Source organism: Zonotrichia albicollis, chromosome 10, assembly GCF_047830755.1.
Source record: "Zonotrichia albicollis isolate bZonAlb1 chromosome 10, bZonAlb1.hap1, whole genome shotgun sequence".
NCBI classification, from domain to species: domain Eukaryota; kingdom Metazoa; phylum Chordata; class Aves; order Passeriformes; family Passerellidae; genus Zonotrichia; species Zonotrichia albicollis.
Window position 1 is genome coordinate 7,476,902 of NC_133828.1, and position 20,959 is coordinate 7,497,860.

Genomic DNA, 20,959 nt, shown 5'->3' on the forward strand with positions numbered 1-20,959 from the left:
CTCCGCGGGGCCGGGGGCGGAGGGGCCCGGCCGCCGCGCTCCCCGCCCCGCCGAAAGTGCCACCCCGGGCAGCCGCCCGCCCGCCCGCCCTCCCCAGGCACATGTTACGCGTCCCGCGGCTGCGGCGGCAGCGGCAGGAGAAGCCGCCGCGGCGGAACAAAGCGGAGCGGGCGAGCGGCGGCGGGGCGGGCGGCCCGGGGGGCGGCAGCCGCTCTGCCCAGGCGGGGGGCGGCCCCGGGGGGCTCCCCGGCCCGCCGGGACGCGCGGCCCCCGCCCGCCGCAGGATGCGCCACCGCGCCCCAGGTAAGGAGCGGCCGCTCCCGCGCCTCCATCCATCCATCCATCCATCCATCCATCCATCCATCCATCCATCCATCCATCCATCCATCCATCCATCCATCCATCCATCCATCCATCCATCCATCCATCCATCCACTCTTCTATCCCTCCCTCCCTCACCTGCCCGCCGCGCCTCCTGCCCGCCCCGCCGCCGCCGTCTCCTCCCCTTCCCCGGCGCCCCGCGCCCGCCCCGGCGGCGCCCGCCGCTCCCCCGCCCGGGCCTGCGGCGCTGCCGGAGCCGGGCGCGGCCCGCGGGCGGGGGAGGCACCTGCAGCCGCCGACTCCCATCGCCGGCCCGGCCTCCTGCCCGCCCCGCCGGCCGTGCCGCGGCCAGCGCCGATGGGATCCGGGTCCTGGAGCGCCGGGCGGGATGGACCGGGACCGGGACCGGGCCGGCCGGAGCCCGCACCGCCCCCTGCGCGCCCGGCCCAGCCCCTCCTCGGCACGGAGGAGAAGGACAACACGCTTTTTTCATGCCTTTTCCTCCCAGGTCTGCATTCGAGCCCTGTTGCTTCAGAGGCAGCGGATTTTGTTCCCGTTCTGTGCCTCTTGAAGGAGCATCCTAATGAGTTTTCTTACTGTTTTAATTTTATTCCTGATTGTTTAAGGGTTGACCCCTCCACTTTGCGCTGATGGCTGGATGCAGACTGTCCCCATGGAAGAAGTGTATTAGGTAGAGAAGAAAATGACACGAAACTAATTTCTGAAATGAGTTGAAATACACAAAGCTGTAGGGTGTGAGGTAAACGCAGAGTGTTGAGTGACCCACTGCTGGCCATGAGACTTTTGGCTGGTGATTCTTCTTTTTAGCTGTGGTAGGATGTTAGCTCCACTATCCATCTCCTGAGATGGGGTTAACCAGGGAATGACAGAAATAAGGTGGAATAAGTATGAGTGGGCCTTGCTGCAGAAAAAATGCAGAGCCACATAAATACCATATTGTTGCAAACTTTATTTTGCATGTTAACAACTCTTTTTCTCCATGTAACCATTCAGAGTCCCCTTATGGAAATGGTTTTGTAAGTGTCCACTGCCCATCCCTTAAAACCAGATATTCCAGATAAACCCCCTGTTTATCATTAGGAAGCTAGCAAAGTTTTAACAAGGGAAGTATCATGAAGCAGAGAAGTGATTTACATCGGAGGGGCTGGCTGTATACATTACTGGATTGCAGATAAGCTATGTAAGTAAACAGAAGCACAGTGCTCTGTTATTGTGCATGACTATGGAGATATCATGGGACTCTTTTGCTAGTTAATAGCATAAGGCTTCGTGGGAACTGTTTGATCTGCAGGACTTTTGCTTGGCAGTAGTTTACTTAAGGTTATTACACTCTGTTTGGAGATTTGTATTTGTTAGCCATTATTGCATTCTTAGCTCCAGGCTTCCCAGAGTTACAGGTTAGTAGGTCAATAAAAATTGCACTGAAATGCTGGAATGGGCAGTCTAGAGTTTTAAATGTGGTTGGGGAATAACTAGGCAGTAATCAGAATGCTGAGGATTTTTTTTGTACATTTTTATGCTGGTCATCAGTGGTCAACCAAAAATACTTTTTTTTTTTTTTTACCATGAATACCACAAATGCTTTTCCATTTCTTGTTAAGGGAGGAAACAAATCATATAAGCTAAATACAGAATTCCCTTTCAGCATAAAGCAATGAGTGCCTTTGGTTGAATTTACCAGGACTGAGTTCCTTTTGCTAGTGAACACTGGGATTAATGCCACTGGCATTACATGGGGCTTGCCCGTAGCAAGAATAGAAATGTCATCAGGTTTCTGCTGCTATGGATTTACATGTTTCTTTTAGGACCTGCAATTTGCTGTGCCATGGAGGGAAGCAGTGTGGAAAAGTACATTTGTGTTACAAATGCTCCAATAAAATTTGGAGCCATCCAGGTTACAGCACTCTTTGTGACCCGCTGGGTTCTGGGTGTGCAGAGGGAGCCTGAGCGGGGCTGGGCTGTCCTGTCTGAAGCCCTGCCTGTTCCCAGAGCAGCTGGAGCCTGTGCTGTGATCCCCCTTCCCACCAATCCTTGGACATGGAGGTTCCCTGTGTCGGTGGAGCAGTCCCACTCGTGTCACAGCACAATTTGCAGAGTTAAAGTGACCCATGTGGTGTGTCCCCACTTCAGTGGTGTGCTCATCAGGGAGGATGGATTGGATGGTGAGAGCAGAGCTCTGATGGAAAACCAAAAAATATAAAATGTTCACAGTAGTTTCAGCATCTCTCTTATTCTTTCCCCTTTCACTGAACATCATGGACAGGAAGATTATATACTTTAGCTCAGAAACATTGTATGTTATTGTATACATTTGTATTGTATACATACATATTGTATGTATTGTGCTTTTTGGCTTTTTCAGTGTGGTCTCCTTTCTAGAGTATTTCCTAGGAAATTTATTCCCACTTCAGCTTTTCCTCATCTCCATTTTTGCAGTTTATTTCATTTAGCATGCTCTTACTGACAAGTTTTTCTTCTTGATGTTTAAATGTATGCTTTGTAGCACTTCATGTTACACTCTTTCTTTAGCAAAAAACTTCTCTTTCTGTAAAAATTATTAATGGTTAACTCTTCTTCTGTGCCATGTAGGGTTGGTTACAACAGTTGTAGAACATTATTGCTACACCACTGCTTGTCTCTACCAGATAAATCCCTACACAGATAAGCCCAGCAGCAGCAGCAGCCAGGTGTTGTGCATAAATCCACTTCTTACACTAATTAATTTTCCTTTTAAGACCCTGATTTTGCCACCAGTTAGACACCTGCTTAACCTGGGAGTTACAGCACTGAAATAGATAGGCTACTCTCCATGTAAAGCTAAGTGTGTGTGTTCCTGTTCACTTGCACCTTGCAAACAGGTGCTGTACAAAAAACTCCAAACAACCCAATCCCCTTTGCTTTGCTCCAGTTCTCAGGAAGGGCAATTCAATAGCTGCTGTTGGATTTAGCTAAAACATAATCCCATCAAGTGGTGGAACTGACCTGGGACTGGTATTTAAGACACAGGCATGGTGTTTCTGCTCTTGGCTGATGTTTCCATGGATGTTCAAACCCTCTTTTTCCACCTGAAACTGCACCATGGTGAAGTTGAGACTATCAGAGCAGTGATGCAGAATTTTCACTGCTCAGAAAGGAGGGAAGGAAAGGGCAATTTTAAAAATATTTGTGTAAAAACATCAACCAGAAGGTTGATGGTAGGATTTGTGTTTATGCTTTCATTCTGAAGAAGGTCTGGAGGGATTATTACAGCAGCAAAATTCTGTTTCTTGGTTTAACTATTTGATATTTAGATGCCATATAATGGAAACTCCTAGGAATTATGAAAGAATTGATGGTATTAGAACATTAGGTGATGGTTACAGTCTCAAGCTGATGTGAATGGAATTTTAAAGAATATACATAATAGTTTTGATATATTCAAATGATTTAAACCTTAAGAGAAAGTTATGCAGCAAGACTTATGTCAGAAACCCTCAAGTTGTCTGTTTCTTTGAGAATTTGTTTTTAGTTCTATACTTATCATTTGAAATGAAAATAGGAAGCTTTTTTTTTATTTTTTTTGCAGAGACAATCTTTAAAGTGCAGAAATTAATGGCTCATAAAGGAGAATCAAGTACTTCTGCGTCTTGCTGTGTGGTGTGTGCACTGACAGTTGGCATCTGAAACATAAATTATTCCTCAGAATAATCAGAATGAAAGTAAGATCATGAAGGAAAAACCAATATGTGAGGAAAAAAAAGTTTGTTATATTACAGAAGCAAAGTTCTCAACACTGCTGTGTGCTGTGAAAGAACAAAAATAAGTGTTCTTCTTTTCCCTGTCTCACTTTATAGGATTTCTCTTAAATCCATGTGGTTCCAAGTGTCTGAGCCAAACATATACCAGTTGCTATCCATGTACATCTTTTTTCCACCTTCTAATAACTTCCCTTGCTTTGTGTATAAACCCCTCTAAAAAGGCTCTTGGCTCCTGATGGCCTGTGTTGTTCTAAATGGACAATGCAGCTGCTCTCTCATTATGTCCACTTGAATCCTCTCAGTTCTTCTCTGTGCCAAGGTTTTACCCATGCTCTTGATCTGAGCCACTACAGGAAGCTAAAATCCTTATCCCATTGTATAGTTGTGATGATAAAGTAATTAGTGCCTGAGTCTACCACATCCTTATTCTGAGTGTTTTTTTTTTTTTTTGTTCTGAAGGTGAGCTACATGCTTTAAGCATTTCAAATTATAATTTCAGGTTTCACTGCCGTAAATAGTTATTTATGTGGCAAAAGACATCGATCTTTACAGAACTTTTCTTCCATTTCTTTCCCTCTCTCTCCTCTTCTTTAAATTGGCTGCCTGTGCACCTCTTCTGCATGCCCTCTGTGTATGTGTGCATTCCAGTGGATGTTCCCAGACTCAGGCACAGGGGCCAGCTGGCATTTGTGGAATGATGAGCTCAGTGCCTTCCTGCACCCTGAAGGGCAGCAGTGTCCTGGCTAAGGACACACCTGTGTGGCATGTGGTCAGAGGGGAATGTGGGCCAAACCCAGTGCAATAAATGCATCTTTCTGTTGGGTTTGGGAGAGGACCAGAGCTACCAGGGGAGCCACAGTAACCATGTGTTGCGTCCTGGCCTTCTTGGCATCTGCAATAAAGTGATTCCTGGTGGCTACTGAACAGGAGATTGAATTGCAGGCATTCCTGGTGGTGTTAATGGGAATCTGACATGCCAACCTTCAAGCATATAAAAATATTTTTTCATGTAAATAGCGCATGTGGTAGTAGAGAAGACTGCTGGGAATGCCTCTGGTATCTGAGCTCTAGATAGGTGTTGTTCATAACGCAGGAACAATTTGCTCTAAGTTTTGCTGCAGGGCTCTCTCTCTCCAGTAACATTGGCTTTACTCCTACAGCTAGAGCTTGTATCCTGGAGATGAGTAAATATCAATTTTCAATCTTATCTAATGGAAATTAACAATTACAGTGGTGTTGTACATGGCTATGGTTTGATTTTTTTTTTTTTTTTTTTTTAATGCTCACTCTTGTTAAATAACTTTATATTTGGTATGGCACTTTAGTAGAACACAGACAAGAAGTACTGGTATTACCAACTGACATGGCACAAATGAGAAAAAACTTGATTATTTGCTGTGATCCCTGGTGGGTCCAGGACCACACCTCCACTTCATCTCCCAGCTGGCCCAAGAGGTTGCACCAGCTGCTGTCCTGGGCATCCAGCAAGGAGTCAGCTGCTGGGGACCTTGCTGCATCTGTGTTATATATGGGGTGCTCAGGGTGCTGTCCTGGAGCACAGCTGCAGGGGAAATCAAGGCAAGCTATCATGAATGGTGGGCCCAAAACCTTGAATATCAACACACATCAAGTTTTCAGTGAGAAAATGCTCCTCTTCACATTGAATTGGCACTTCAAATGCACCTAATATCTTAAAATATGATCACAAAGAATGTCTGTCTCCCAAACTTGACATTGTATGTGTGAAACACAGCTCAGCAAATGATGAGAGAGTTAGGCTGCAGGGTACAAAGAAACATGAGGAATTGTTAGTCAGAGAGCAAGAATAGATTTGTTTTGATGTCAGGGGTTCTGTTTGTTCTCAAAGCCTGACATTCTCACTAGGCTGGATATCTGAAGAGCTGCTTCAGAACTGCTGAGCCTCCATGGCTGACACTGTGTCTTACAGGTCCAAATGTGACTGGTGGATAACAGGAGCCTACAATGATGATGTTTTGGGCTGCCTCTGCCCAAACTCCATACCTGAAACCCAGGAAGTCCCAGCACATCCCAAGGTTTCCTCTTCTGGACTCCGTGTAAAGCAGCTTCTTGTTTGAGAGGAGAAGGCTTCAGGCTCCCTGATGAGGAGTTAGGAATTGCTTCCTGAGATTGCAACTCACAGAGGGTCAAACACCACTTCTGGTATTTTGATAGGAAAGACTAGAAGAAGGATGAGGATAAATGGCAGTGTAGTTGTTCGATGTTCAGAGAATGAAGTAAAGTCAAGGATGTCTGTTGTTTTTAAGCCAGGAAAAACTGTAATAAACCTGTATGGCAAGGAGCTGAAATCAGGGACAGCAGAACTCTTAAGAAAGAGTAAGGAGACCAGGTGAGAGGAGGGACTGAGATATCAACATGATCTTGGCAGGTGAGGAGGAAGGAAATTACCTTCTTGAATTTTGATTTGCTTCCTCTTGGAAGAAAATGTGGACTTGTTCTGGAAAAGAACTGTAGGTTTGCACAAATTAATCAAAGGCAGAAAATACTTGACTGCAATGGGATATTCTATTAAGTTTGAAAAGCTGAGTTAGGAAAGTGTCAGAACTAAAGGAATAAAAAAATGCAGTAGAACAACCTGTTCAGTCTCGAGATTTGTGATACAGGTGTTGCAAGTTGTGACAGAAGGTGTGGAAAAAGATATTACGATCTGCAACAGCATGAATTTCAGAGAGGGGTGAGACCAAACCATAAAACTTGTAGGAAATAAGTGTGGCATTAACAGGTGTTAGAAATCTTTTATTTTACTGAGAATTGTTTTCTAGGGTAGAAGTACTCGTGTAAAAGAAAGAATCAGATTTTTCATAACTAGTTAAATATTTTTTTGTTAAAAGCCATTGCTCTTAACTTATTGGTGTACTGTGCACTGTTAAAGCATATGGTGGTAGTGGTCCCTGATGGATTTATTTCCTAGAGTAATGAAAACATGCTTTATTATTTATTGTACATTTTTTTGTCTGATTCTGGGTTTTCTGCAAGGGTGGAGGTTGGATAGTATGGGATGTATCAATATGTGAGTTTATCTCTCCCTTGTCATGTAAAGGCTTTTCTAAGAGAGATATTTTTAGCAATACTTAGATAAATATTATTAGAGTCTGGATTGATCTCCTTAACATCTTCACTCAGCAGCATGTAGCTGTGATAGTCTTAGGGATGGTAGGCAAGACAAGGTTTTCAGTCATGGATGTCTCTGTTGGGATTAACACAGGAAAAGATTCAGGCTTTTGGCACACAAACCCTATTGTCCCTCCTTTCAGTTCTGTTAATCTCCTCTTTTCTGGTGGCAGCATGGCCCACGTATTTTTGACTCAGATCCAAGTTAGCTGAACCATAACTTGGTTTGTTTAGTAGTAGCTGGATCAAACCAAGTGTGAGGCATGTAATAATTCTGGTCTGTTTTTCTGCAATTTTCTGCTGATATAACCATGTAAAGGTAACGGGTGAATTAGTGAGAGCTGTTGTTAGATCTAAAATATAACCCACAGTTCCAGCCAGGCATGGATTTATTGATGGCACTGGGGGGATCTAGGCATGGCATGATCCTCTTCCCTCCAGTTACCCCAGTCAATATGTCAGATGCAGAGCTCCTACATGACAGGATGAAATCACAGCCCTGTATCTGGGTTTCCCTTCCCATTTGAAGCAGTAGTGAATCTCCCTCTGCCTGCAGAAAACTTGCCCCTTTTTGTTGTGGGGTTATTGTTTTTCTTTTACAGTGCAATTACAAATTATCCCATCAGTGAGGTCTGGATAGGATGTGTGAAAGCTCCTTTTCCCAATGGTGAGGCACTCAGTCAGTCAGTGAAATAGTTGGATTAAGACTGCATTGAAGGTCTTAATTTATTTCTTTGACTGTCTAATAGGTAGTATAAGTAAATAACTATTTCTGAGAGACTACATCTGCTGCTTTATAGAGAAAGCTGCTCAACACTGCTAATTTATTAAAAATAAGGAACAGGGATGTATTGTTAGATCTGCAAAAAAACACAGCTTAGACATCTTTCCTCTATAAAAGAAAAAAACTTTCATCTGTGGAAAATCATACAGCGCTTGCAGGATTGTTGAAGGTTGTGACTAAGGTTACAAGGAGACAGACCAGGGTGAGTGGAAAATAATGTTTGGGTTTCCCTGGGGCTGCCCCTGTGCCACCTCACCTAGTCAGCCCCAAAGGGGAGGCTGTACCATCCTGAAGAGGGACCTGCAGGGGTCAGGATTGGATCATTTGTTGTGAGCAAGAGAAAATGCAAAAGAAAACATGGTCTTGACCTACTTGTTATTTATAGTAATTCACATTGGTTTAAAAGCCTGAAAATCACTTACTTTGCTTCCATTTGGAGTGAGCTGGCCAGTGGAGTGGTTGGGTTAGAGGATCTTCAGCAGGCAAAATGTGCTGCTGTGAATGCAGCTGGGTCCCAGCTCTTACAGCAGATCCTGGTGAGCTGAGGAGGAGATGGGTCACAGCTCCTCAGTGGGAGCAGCAGCATGGGGATGCAGACATAGGTGGATAACAGCAATTGAATCTGTCAGCTAAATTGAATTTTAAAGTTGTCTAAATGTGCTGTATTTTAGTACATGCCTTATTTTTTATTTTCTGCCCAGAGGCATAGACTTTTTTGAATGAGGCCATCATTGATTTGTGGCTGCTCAGAGGTTACCAGGATAACAGGCTGGCAGCCCATTGCCTCAGCCATGCTCATGTTTGGTTTTGTAGTGCATGTCAAGGTCCCAAGGTTTCAAGTCAGATCCTTCAAGAGGTTCCATTTGCACAGCCCCCAGCAGACCCAGCCAGTGCAGGGTGGCCCTGGGGAGAATCTGGCTCTTGACGGGATATAAACCTGCTCTGTAAAATCTGCCCTTCCTGAGTAGTCTTCATAAGCCTTTTAAATAAGAATTGCTGGTGTCAGAGCAGGAGTTTGCAGGGAAACTGGAGAAAGGTATCACAGGGAGAGAAATTACCCACTGGAGAATGCCCCAGTCACAAAATTGTGTGGTTGAGTGAAATACCAACCTCTGTGTATATACTTGATGTGTATTTATACTCCAGCTTTCTTCCTTATACGTAAGTTTCTTATTGACTGAAATCTTCCTATTTTTGAGTACTGTTCTGGCTGGAAGACATATTTCTTCAAAGGTTGAAGTCTCATCAATGACCTGTGACTGCATTTCCACAGGAACTCCTCCGTGGCAGGCAGTGAAAGTTGCCACATGCATTTGCAATAATGAACCTCTGGCTCCTTTGTACTTTATCTTTTTAGGGAAAAATCCTTCATAATCTCTCAACATTCATAAAAAATGATGATTTTGTCAGACTGTATTAGAAATCACAGCTTTTGTTCAGGCTAGCTATATGGGATAAAACCCTTCAGAAAGGAGAAGTCTCACTTAATGAAATGTGACAGTTAAATAGCATCATTAGAGATTTCCTCTTCATCTGCAAGTATTTACCTGAGTATTTCAATCATAATAAGGAATAAAATATTTTCTGTTAGGAGATTGGATGGTTTTCACATGGATATTTTAGACAGCTATTTTTACATGTTTTTATGCAATTTTTGACATGTTATCATAATCAGTATGAGTACAGTTTATAAGGCTCTGTGTTATCCAGGTCTGTAATAGTGGTATAATATCAGCTTTGCTCCCAACAACATCAACCAATATTTTGCTGTGGCTAATGTGCAGCAACATCATAGATGTTGATAATTATGACTGGTGCCACTGACTAACCCTCTAAAAGTAGCATTTTGATTTTTTTGTGCTGCACTGGGATGGCGGCCAGTTGGCCTCTGAAGATAGTTTCCATAGCTACTGTCCTACAGAGAAAGAAAATGCTGCCACAGCATTTTTCCTTTGCACCTTTATAGTTTTTATGCAAGCTGTCAAGACAATTAATTTTCATCAGATGTATTGGTTATTAGCTGTTGAACGCAGGGGGGCATGGGTTGGTACATATGATGAAAAAGAGCATTGAACTAAGTACAACATCAAGAGATTTTTTTATGTACACAATATGAATGCATTTCAGATTTACAAAATCCCATTACTGCAGCATCTGATATGCCAAAATGCAATCTTTGCTCAAATGACAAGGTCTGAGACTGCTCAACTTTATTTCTGAGAAATAAGCAAGCCTGGCACTGACTTCCACTGTTGTTTGTTGTTGGATGTCATGATCTAGATTTTTAATTCCTTTTAAAAATGAAATGAAAAACAAAATCCTTGCCTCTCAGGAAAGCTCTCAAACTTTGCCTAGTTTAAAATAAAGACAATGTTACATGCATAGAAGAGCATAAAAAGGGCAGTAAATAATAGAACAGTATGGTGTGTAACTGAGCATTGAGTATGAGATTATTTCTTGTGGTTGGCATGGGTAATGTCTTCATTTCTTTCTGCAGTGAGGCTCAAGGCACGTTGTTTCAAATTTGGGCTGGTTCAAAGAGTCATTAATGTGGTTCCATTACTACCTCAAACTGCACATTTCCTGTAGAGTGCTGAGGTAGAAAGAAGTGTTTGAGTACTCAAATTGTAATATTTGATCAATTTGTGAAAATTTATGACACCTTTTTTCATTTTGTGTAAAATAACAGTAGGGGCTCTGTCAGTTCCCTGCAATTACTGATCCTGCTGCTTTAACCTCTTCAGAGATTGTAATGTTGGCTCTCCCCAGGTTTGTCCTCTTCTGGGATGTCCAGGGACAGTACACACATATTCCTGAGTGGATCTGTCCATAATCATTGACTTCAGGATCAAACCAAGTTTGCTTAGGAAAACCAGCACCAACACACATGTATTAGAACTGGTGAGAACTCATTGACTTCAGCAGAGTTAAAACCCCAGTGAAAAGCAGAGTGCTTTGTGGGAATACAGAAGGAGAGGGTGTGGAGAGAATTAATGCAGGTATAGAGAGGATGGACATTGGGGCTACTGTTAAATAATAAAACATGGTTCTGGCCTTTAGTGGGACTGTTTGGTGGTTGGCCAGGGAATTCCTGGGAAAATCCTCTGACCATTGAGGAAGGAGCAGATTTATAACCTAAATGCAAAAGTCCAGCCAGAGTGTGACAGTGGCTGGAGGTCTGTACTGAATAGGCTGAAAGTCTGAAGACTCAGAGGGAATTTTGCTTTGTGGCAGGGACACAGGACAGGGTTTTGTTCCCCTCCCTTTGCAGCAGATCTCTCCCTGTGTGGATTTTGGCAGGCCCTGGCAGAGGGATGTGAGTCCTCCAGGGTGGCTGGAGGCAGTGGAGCAGAGGGACTGTCATTAAAAGCCCATCTGGGGCATTGTGGCTGCCCTGGAGGAATGTCCTGCAGGGCCTGCTGAGCCACTGGGGCTTCCAGCAGGTGCCTGACTTGTCCTGCTGGCACAGGGAGCAGGGCTGAGCCCCTGGGCTGCCAAGGGCTGCTGAGCCCCAGCCTGAAGTAATTTCCAAACCCTGCTGGTCTCCAGCTCCAGTTATCCCACTCCATCATTGTCCTGCCCTTGGAAATCCATGCTGCTTGTTTGTCTGGGGTAACTCAGCTGATTAAATACATGTCAGGGGAAATGGGCTGACTGAAACCAGCCATCTGGCTGCCTGTTTAAAGTGTTAAATTACTGCTTGGTATCATGGGCATCATTTTCTAGTGGTCTTAAATACTCTTCTTCATTAATACTTTTGACTATTGGTACTTGTCTGCGCTGAGAAAAATTTTCCTCATAGAAGAAAAGTTAATTTGTATTTTTGCAGGTAATGCTCCAAAAATATTGCTGCCTTTAAAGAAAGTATGTCTTTGGGAAACCGTGTAGACTATGATCTGTGTATAGCGGAAAAGAGAAATTATTCCCCACCTATCTAGAAAATAGTTTTCTCTGTCTGTCACCTGCAACTCTGAGAAATTGGAAGCTCAGGATTTTTAAAGCTGTAGTTTTTATAGATGCATACAGAAGCACTGCCTATATGTAGGTACAGTTTTTCATAGTGTTTTCACAAGACAGTGCTGGGGGAAAGTACCTGTTGATAGACCTCATATACCTGGAGAGTTTATCCTTTTCTGTCCTTTCCTTATCTTTACCTGAGACTGGGAAAAAAGCAGCAGTATGCTAACTAAAATAATTTTGAATTTAGCATGTGGCTTTATGCCAGCTAACACACTGAGCTTGGCAGACTTGTTCTGGCTTTAACTTGGTAGGGTAAAGGCTTTGGTTTAGGGCAAGGCAACCTCTGTGTCTGGGTCATGCCTGCTCACCAAAAATGTCTGATGAAGTGATGAATATGTGGGTATTTTGTGCAGAAAGATATCCTAGCATTTCATTTCCATGTGAAATTAGATGATAACAGCTTTCAGTGTCAGCTGTGAAAACTGTTTTTGTGGGATGTGCAGTAATGAGCAGGTATAATAGGGAAAGATACACAACCTAAAAACATATGGGCTTTTTCTGCTTCACTAAAAAAAATCCTTAACTTGTCTTCTAGATAACCTCCAAATGGAAGATGAAACTAATTAAGACAATATCTTGTTAAGGAAAATATGTCAACATGGAAGTGCCGCAGCCTATCAAAGTCTGCTGGTTCTTGCAGCCTGGTGAAAAAGGAGAAGCAATTCTATTTTGCTTTGGGGACTTTTGGGGAGGAAAGTGAACCCAAACATCTCTTGGATATTGATCTCCTGAGTTTTGACCACCTGTATGACAACTTAGACCATTAATAACATATATTCTGTGCAGATAAGAGCTTCCAGCTCTTTTTACATTCTTGTAAATCACTGTGAAAAGCCACAGTTGCAATTTTGCTAATGAACCCAGGGAATGGAGGAGTTTGCTCCTGTTGGTTTTCTCTAAGACAATTGCTGGTTATTGGGAGTGGATGTTAAATAAGTGCTTGTTACAGCCTCATTCTGACCCTTTTATTATTAAAATAAGGTAAGGAAATCAAGGTAAGCTTAGGTTTAAGCAGAAAAACCTCAAGGTACCAATGTATGAATTTTGTCTCAGCTGTTTTGATCTTATATACTAAAGGCATGGCCCTGATGTGGGAGATTTACCTATAAAATTAATTACCTGTTTTATATGTGTCTGTTTTAATTCCTACTCTAATAACCTGGATACTTAAAGTGTAGTTCTACTTTATGATCTCTAATATCAAAGAAATTTAAAATCAAGATTAGGGTCACTTACTTAATTGGAAAATGCCCTTTATTGGATTTATTTTCTTGTTACAGCTTTTGACTGCGAGATTAAATTCTGAAATAATCAATACCTTGATTTGAAATGGAGCTTTTCCTGATTCTGTAAATGAAGTAATCCTTGTAGTGATGCTCTGTGAGCGCTGTGTGATTTTTATTTTGCTTTCTGCCAAAGGTGATGTAGCTGGCTGTGGTGATGACTGTAATAAGTTATTTCAGAGCACAGTTCATTACCCAGATACAATGCATCTGCTGTCGAAAATGGCAAAGAGCTTTATTCAAACATCAAATGATTTCAAAACATGGAGTTTTTTTGCTGAAACTGGAGAAATGTGGAATTGCCTAAGTGTCTGGTTGACATTTGAACTGCTGAAAGCATTTCCATTTTAATACTTCAGACAGTTAGCATTTCTTAATATACATTTAATATGTTTGGAAATGCCTGAACACTAACACATCTTAATCCTTATTCATCCATATCTTTTAAATGACTTGTTTTGTTTGAACTTCCATTGAAGTTGATGCTGTTTGAGCTCTGAGAAGCTGGCCTCACTCACTGAGCAGAGCTGGCTGCTGTCCTTGGAGAAAATTATTTAAAATGCCCCAAGAGAGTTTCATTTGTCTGGGGTTTCATGAAGGTGTTTGCTTCCCTGATCCACTTTCTAAACAGAAAGCCTTTTTTTAGATTGTGTTTACTTTTGAAAGGATGACAGTACACTCTTTTTGTAGTAGCATTTTCAGTCACATCACAAATAACTGAAAAAGTTCTAAGTAACAGTTCTGGCCCAGCTTTGTTGAGCTACTAGCTGGAAGGACAGACAGTACTGGCCTTTCACGTGATAATGTTTTGTCATTTAATATTCAGAGAGCAGGGCTTGAGATGTACTGAGGCAAATTCAGGGTACCACATGTTGAATTTTTTAACTGAGCTCAGTAAAACAACTTGAGCAACACAAGTGGATCTTTGTGCCTGTTGTGCCTGTTGCTATTCAGTCTTCCCTGTTTTATTCCTAGTTGTGATCTGACAGTATGTGAATTTAAACACCTTCATAAATATAGGAATACTGCCATCACCCCACTGATATGTCTGGATTTCATTTTCAGTGTTGTTAAGTGTTACACTGGTATATTATGTGGTAAAACTGTCACTGATAACTTAGTTTCTCCATCTCCAATTGAACATGTTGGGAAGTGTTTTGCATATATTGCCATATGCTGCTTCCATTATTTAAAGTGACAGCTGTAATTTCTCTGTTGGAATTAGGCTGTGTGCAGGGCTGTGTGCTCACTACAAACGCTGCTCTTTGAGGAGAGCTCTCAGGCTGGGCTGAGCTCCCTGTAGAGCCAGGTCCTTGCAAAAGCAAAGCTTTTCTTCTCCTCTTCCAGGTCTACTGAGACAGCAAAGCTTGGGTTTGAGGTTTCAGTTAATCATCTAATTTGTCAAAACACGTAATCAGCCGGAGGCTGCCTTTGACTTTATCTAGTCTTCTTTTATAGACAGAATGATAGAAGAAACAATTATATCATTAGCATGGAACTGATTTTATTGCTATAAGGCTGCATGAATATGAATTTGTGTGTTGGGTTGCTGAAGGATACATCAAAGTGATTTTCAGCATACTGCTTGTTTCTGGCCTGGTGAGATGTGGTGTGGAGAACTTTATTTTTTTTAAGGCACAGTGAAACATGTTCCTTAGTCTGGGGGAGGACAGCAGAAACTCCACCAGTTTATAACTTTTTCCAAGGAAGTTTGTGTTACAGCATCACGTTAATTTTTTTTTAAAAAAAACTTTAGTAGCTTTCATCTGTTTTTCTCTTCACAAAATTGTAGCTTATCCAAGTCCACAGAAACTTCTATGAAAGTCTGAATTTCTTTCTCTTTTGAAATCTTTGCGTTCAATAAACAGGATCACATTCCTGAAACTGAAAACTAAGTGGCGATTATTGTCTGTTGGTACATCTTTAATATGTTTGATGTAGACTATTAAGAAATGCTCTCAGAAAATAATTATTTAATTTATTTTATCTGTCACTTGCAGAGAATCCTATTGGAAGGCACCTGCAGGGGCTGCATCAAAGGTGCTGTATCCAAAAGTGTAATCTCACTGTTCAGATTATTTCATTTTCTGTATAATGATGTGAGAAGAAATTCTCTTGTATCTTAGGTGGGTTGGTAGAGGAGAGCAGGGATGGGTTACAACAGAAAACACTATTCCAGGGGCCTGATCTGAGTTTCAGCTTCTTTGGCCTTAAGATATAGACAGTTTCCAGCAAAAACCTGTCTCCTGGCTGAGTAGTATTTCTGGGTCTTACCAGTACAGTATACTTGAGGGTGCGAAATGATTACAAGAAAAAAAACCAACAAAAGCAAAACAATAAGTAAAGAAAATTACTCTTTCTGACCAGGCTTGATCCTTTTTTGTATTTTCTCTGTGAGTGGAAGGTCATTGCAGATTTGTTAGTGATTTATACAAAAACATCTAAGTATTGAACAATTGTGTGAACACAAAAAACTCAAGCGAAAGGACTGTGAGCAAAGTGAGCAAAGCATAAAAATTACTTTTGTCTTGTTTCTTATCCACACAGTTTTTACAAGGTATTTCGGTGTTCATTTAGAACAGGACATGAGTGACATCCAGAAGGTTATAGAGTTTGCAATAAATTTAGCTCAGAGAGAAAAAAGATATAGCAAATGCAGCCTGTTAAGAAACCCATAAGTCCTCATGCTGTGGGCTTTCTGCATGGATAGAAACACATCACACTGTGTAACACCTTCCTTTAAAAAGAGATTACAAAGGATAGCAGGAATTGTTGTGATGATCTGGGAACAAAGGAGTGGAAAACAGAGGTAAGAGGTCAACCAGTAATGAAGCAAAATGAGGTACCTTCTTTGAACTGTAACAGCAAAAGTGAAAACCTTTGTAGAGAGCAGGGAGAAAAATCTTTCTGAGCATTCTCACAAACAAATGAGAACTGGGTGTATCTCTTGGGCAGAGCCAAAGGAAAGCTAGTTATGAAGAAAGCAGTGGGATCTAAAAGTTTGGTTGAGTTCAGTAGCCAACACAATGAAATTGGGGTTTGTGCCTTACACCCACTTTCCTTCAGTGTTGGGTTTCATCCTTTTTTCTTTTTCTTTTTCTTTTTTTTTTTTTTTTTTTTGTGTAAAAATGTATTTCTGCCTTTATTTTCTTAGCATACAAGAGGTGGCTTAGGGGTGTGTTTCTGGGATCTCTGGTTTACAGACCCTGTAGTCTTCATCACTCTTCAGGAATTTGTTGATTTTCTAAAGATGGTAATTTACTGCCAGGATGTGGAATCAGTACTTTGCATGCATGTTACCCACAGAATGTAAAATAATTTAGATTAGGACCAAGCAAATACTTTCTGGTTCTGGTAAAAGGTTTGTGTGGAAGGAATGGGTGCTGTGAGAAGTCACGGCAGTGTACTGACATTTCTTGCTGTTAGTTTATGAAAAAATGTTTCCATGATTTTCAGCTTTATGTGGAACAAGAATTCTGACTTCATTTTCATAGAGGACAGCCATATAAATTTGAGCTAACACCCTCTCAGACAGCCTCAGGGGAGAAGAGGGAAGGAGTGAGAATTCTTCCGTGCTTTGATGCATTGGTTGGGAAAGTTACACTCCTGTTAAGTGTGATGCATTTTATGTTAATAAACAAAAGATCATTAACTGAAGACTGAAGTGCTGCCAATCCTGAATCTTTCATGAGCAATAAATTCTCATTAAAAAGCCCTTAGGGAAATGCATGTCCTTTCAAAAGAATTTCCACAGCACATCATGTCCATGTGACAAATCTCCAGAGAAAAAATTTATATGAGGAAAAGTGATTGGGGAAATTTGGTAGCTCAACTTTTGAGTCCTTTGCAATAAGAAAACCTTGTTTGCTCGTTTCATCCTTTGTTTTTCATTTTCCAAGGTCGCCTTGTATCCAGGCTCAGTGAAAAAAATAATTCACTTCTGTTAGAAATGGCTGAAGTGGTTTGGGTCACAAACCAAAGAATTTATCATATAGCAGGAGATAGATATCTTTTGGATTCTAAATAGCTACTTAAGAAAAAAGCCCCAAAACACAAGTAAACCATACAGTAAAAATGGTATAAATCTGTATGCTGTAAGGATCTGACACTGCAAACCATCCATAACACCCCAACCAGAAACACAAGGAGTGAGACTCTATCTTGTCTAGAGAAAGGCTTGACCCAGATTAAAACTGAACAGCAGACAGAGAGATGAGAATTTACACACTCACAAGCTGGGAGACACTGCTGAGAGCAGTGACACTGAGAGGAACAGCTTTGCTTGCCCTAACAGGAGTTCTTGCATGACCTGCAGCTGTAGGCTGGTTTGAAATCTAGAGAAGAGCAGAAGTGCTGAACGAAGTGCTCAGGGCAGGCAAGATGGGAGAGCTGCCCTTACACAGAATGGTTCCTATCTGGACCATGCTCTGTCTCTTCTTTCTTGAATGTGCATTAAAAAAAGAAACTTTTGATAGCTCTATAGGCAGAGCTTTCCCATTCACATATCTCTTGTTGCTTTCAGTGTCACCAAGGCCCAGCAATAAAAATCTGCCTATTTAAAAGCAACATCTGCTTCAGCAGCGCCTTCCTTGTGTTGGTGGCTGATGTGTCACCAGGCCCATGGCAGCTCTACTGAACAGCCCAGTGTCACCAGCTTTGGTACTTCCAGCAAAGAGAGCAGATGGTTTTGGGGTTTAGGATCAAAAAAAGCATCTTGTGGGCGTGTGAAATGAAGAGTGGCACTTTGTGTGTGTTGGGAATAAGAGGGATTAGAAGGTGATGTCTTACACTGTTATCTCTCTCTATGGGCAATGACCCTGTGCCTCTTTCTTAACCCACTCTGAACCCAACTGCACTAAACTGGGAAGTTTGGGACAACCTGTATGGTCTCATCATCCCATTTCAAGAGCTGGAGCTCCTGGACCATGTACTGCTGAGGGAGGATCAGGTGAATTGGTCATGTACCAGAGGGACAGTTTGCTTTTCACACTCACCTGTACTGAAGAAAGTCATAAGAATAATGTGGTGGCTCTGAGGATGCCATCAAAAAGCAAATAAACACTACAATATGATTTAATTACAAAAGTGCAAACTGAAGGCCTTGTGCTGTGAAAGGATTCTCAGGAAGAACTTTGGTACCATTTGAGGGCTTTGATTAAACATGTTTTCATTAGTGTAAAATATTTTTTTAAAGTAGCACCTGAGAAAAAGAGCAAGCAGTAATTCCTTTAGAAAAGAATGGGGATCTCTCTGCAACAGTTGCCTGTATTGTGATGTAAAGTTTTCTTGTGCTGAATTAATATTCCATACTGACTTTTATTGGTCCTTTCCTTCTTTTTTTTCCTTTTTGAATGCTGAGGTTTCCAGTGATGATAATTCTTGGCATCTTGCCTAATTGTACAAGTTCCCACTGTATGCTTCTTCGATTGCAACTTATTGGCAGAAATAATATGGCATTAAATATAAATATCTCTGTTTACGTAACATTAAAATTGATTAATCAGTCACTTATGTCAAAAAATTCCAAACTACAGCAGTGTGAATTTGTCACATTGCTTTTGCTCTATACTTTAGGGTGTGTATTTCAGAACAGAAACAAAAAGTTTTGTAGTTAATATATCACTTTTAATAATAAAAAAATTTGTGTGATGGATCCAGTGCCCATTTATTTTTAGCAGTGAGTTTTAGCAGTTTTGCTGGAACATATTGAATCAAAAGGTTTAAACAGGGAGCAAATCCATGCAAAATTTGGCCCTGCTAAAACCTTAACTTTGCTTTCTCATAAATGCAAGGTTTGCATAATGCATGGACTATTTAATTAATAATGTGATAACTTGTACTTTACATGTATTTCAGAGTTCAGTATTCTGGTGCTGTTTACTTGGTGTTTCTTGGCACTTGGGTTTTGATGTTTCATACTTGAGGAGGGTGCATTCAAGTTGATAGCCAGGTGTAACTCCCTTGCCTGCTGCAATTTACTGCTCTTTGTTTGGGCTGTTTATTAAAATTCAGTAACTATCTCTCATTACTCTCTGCAGACTAGAGATGGTTAGAAAAATGGGAGGTCTTCCCTCCATTTTTGTATTTCTAGAAAAACTCATTTTTTTTTTCTTTGCTCTGGAATCTCTGACCAAAAGAAAAGCTTCAAAGGAATATAGCAGAAAAAAGAGTTGCAGTTGAATGCATAATCTCATGAATAATGGTCATAAAGTGAGATGTTCCAGGAGATTTGTAAAATGATTGCTTGGTATAATTTGTAATTATCTCAATGATTTGGCACTGTATCACACAGACATTAATCTTTTATCCTCCACCTCAATATGTGCATAATGGGGGGGGGGGGGGAAATCACTTTTTCTTCCTATTTTTTTCTTAGTCAAAAATCTGCATTGATTGTGATAGTTGATACCACACCCATGTCTTACTTGGTGGCCCTATTTCTTGTCATTGTAATTATTTTGCAGTTACTAATGAAAGTTATTTATTAAGCTTTTGCTCTTCACTTGATGTTTTTTTTGCATCAGCAAGGTTAAAAACCATTTCAACGTTCAAAAGAAAAAATCCCATTTTACACGTTGGGTCTAGACCTCCTAACTGTTTTTTTGGTTTTTTTTTTGCCAAAATAGGTACAAATTTTAAAGGTGTTCAGTATTGTGGAGTCAGTGCTAGTAATGAAAGAAGACATTCCAACATTAATAAATAGATAAATAGAGATATTTATAAATAAATAGATATATTTAAAATTTTGTCTGAAATACCAATGAATCATTAAAGTTTGCTGCCTTGCACTCATAATTTCAGTGCTGAAAAAAAAAAAATCAATGAAATAATAAAGATTGCTAGTGTGAGGATGCTTGTGTTAAAAATGCACTGCTGCCTGTTCCCATGCTCATGCTCAGAGGAAGGGAATTTCCCTGCTCAGGTGCCCATGCTGGGAGAGCAATTTGTCATGGAAACAATTCAGGATAATCTGCCATGGACTCCTGATAACCTTTCCTTCCTAATTTCTTTGCCATAACTGTCTCACTTTTTAGCCAAAGACAATGTTTTTGCTTTTATAACAAAGGCTTGGCCCTCATGATGTTCCTCTCTGCCTCCCCCTTTCTGAGCTGTTCTCCCATGATTTCTTCCATGACATTTCTTTTGTATTTGGTGTCTTGTTTGGATGTTTCTGGAAAGTGACTAGAAGGTTGTCTTTGAACTTCTTCAGATTAATGTACATGAAAATCCACTGGAAATTGGTGAGGACCCCATGAGGATTGCTGATCCTTATTTTAGATTATAGTTATAATTTTCTCTTTCCTTGCTGTTAGTGTCACCCAAAGAAAATACAGTTTAAGTAAGTTACTACCTGCTTTGCTTGTCTGTATTTGACAGAATCATGTCTTATAGAAGAGAAATTTAATGTAAATTGTATTTTCTGTAGGCTTATCTTTTATTACCAATAAGTTAGCAGTGAATAGGAGCTGCTCCTTGCTGGTGGCTCATCCTATCTTTCCTGCTTCTGCCTGACAGCATTAGTGCTTCCATTATTGTAACTCCAGTCCCTGTGATTATTGTAAAAGCAGTTAAATAAAGCCCGTACTTCGCTCAGCTTTAAATTTGCAATGAATATCCTTTTGTTGGGGGTGACTCCTTATTGG

General features: G+C 41.1%; 1 protein-coding gene across 6 annotated transcripts in view; it reads left to right on the forward strand.

The window, feature by feature from the left end:
* The first annotated feature begins 230 nt into the window (after positions 1-230).
* The window catches only part of NCKAP5 (NCK associated protein 5), a 223,919-nt gene continuing 203,190 nt past the window's right edge, over positions 231-20,959 (forward strand). For all 6 annotated transcript variants that reach the window (XR_012581905.1, XM_074547930.1, XM_074547932.1 and 3 more), the window contains exon 1: positions 231-303. The gene's annotated coding sequence lies outside the window, so the exon portion shown is untranslated. The remainder of the gene's footprint in view (positions 304-20,959) is intronic.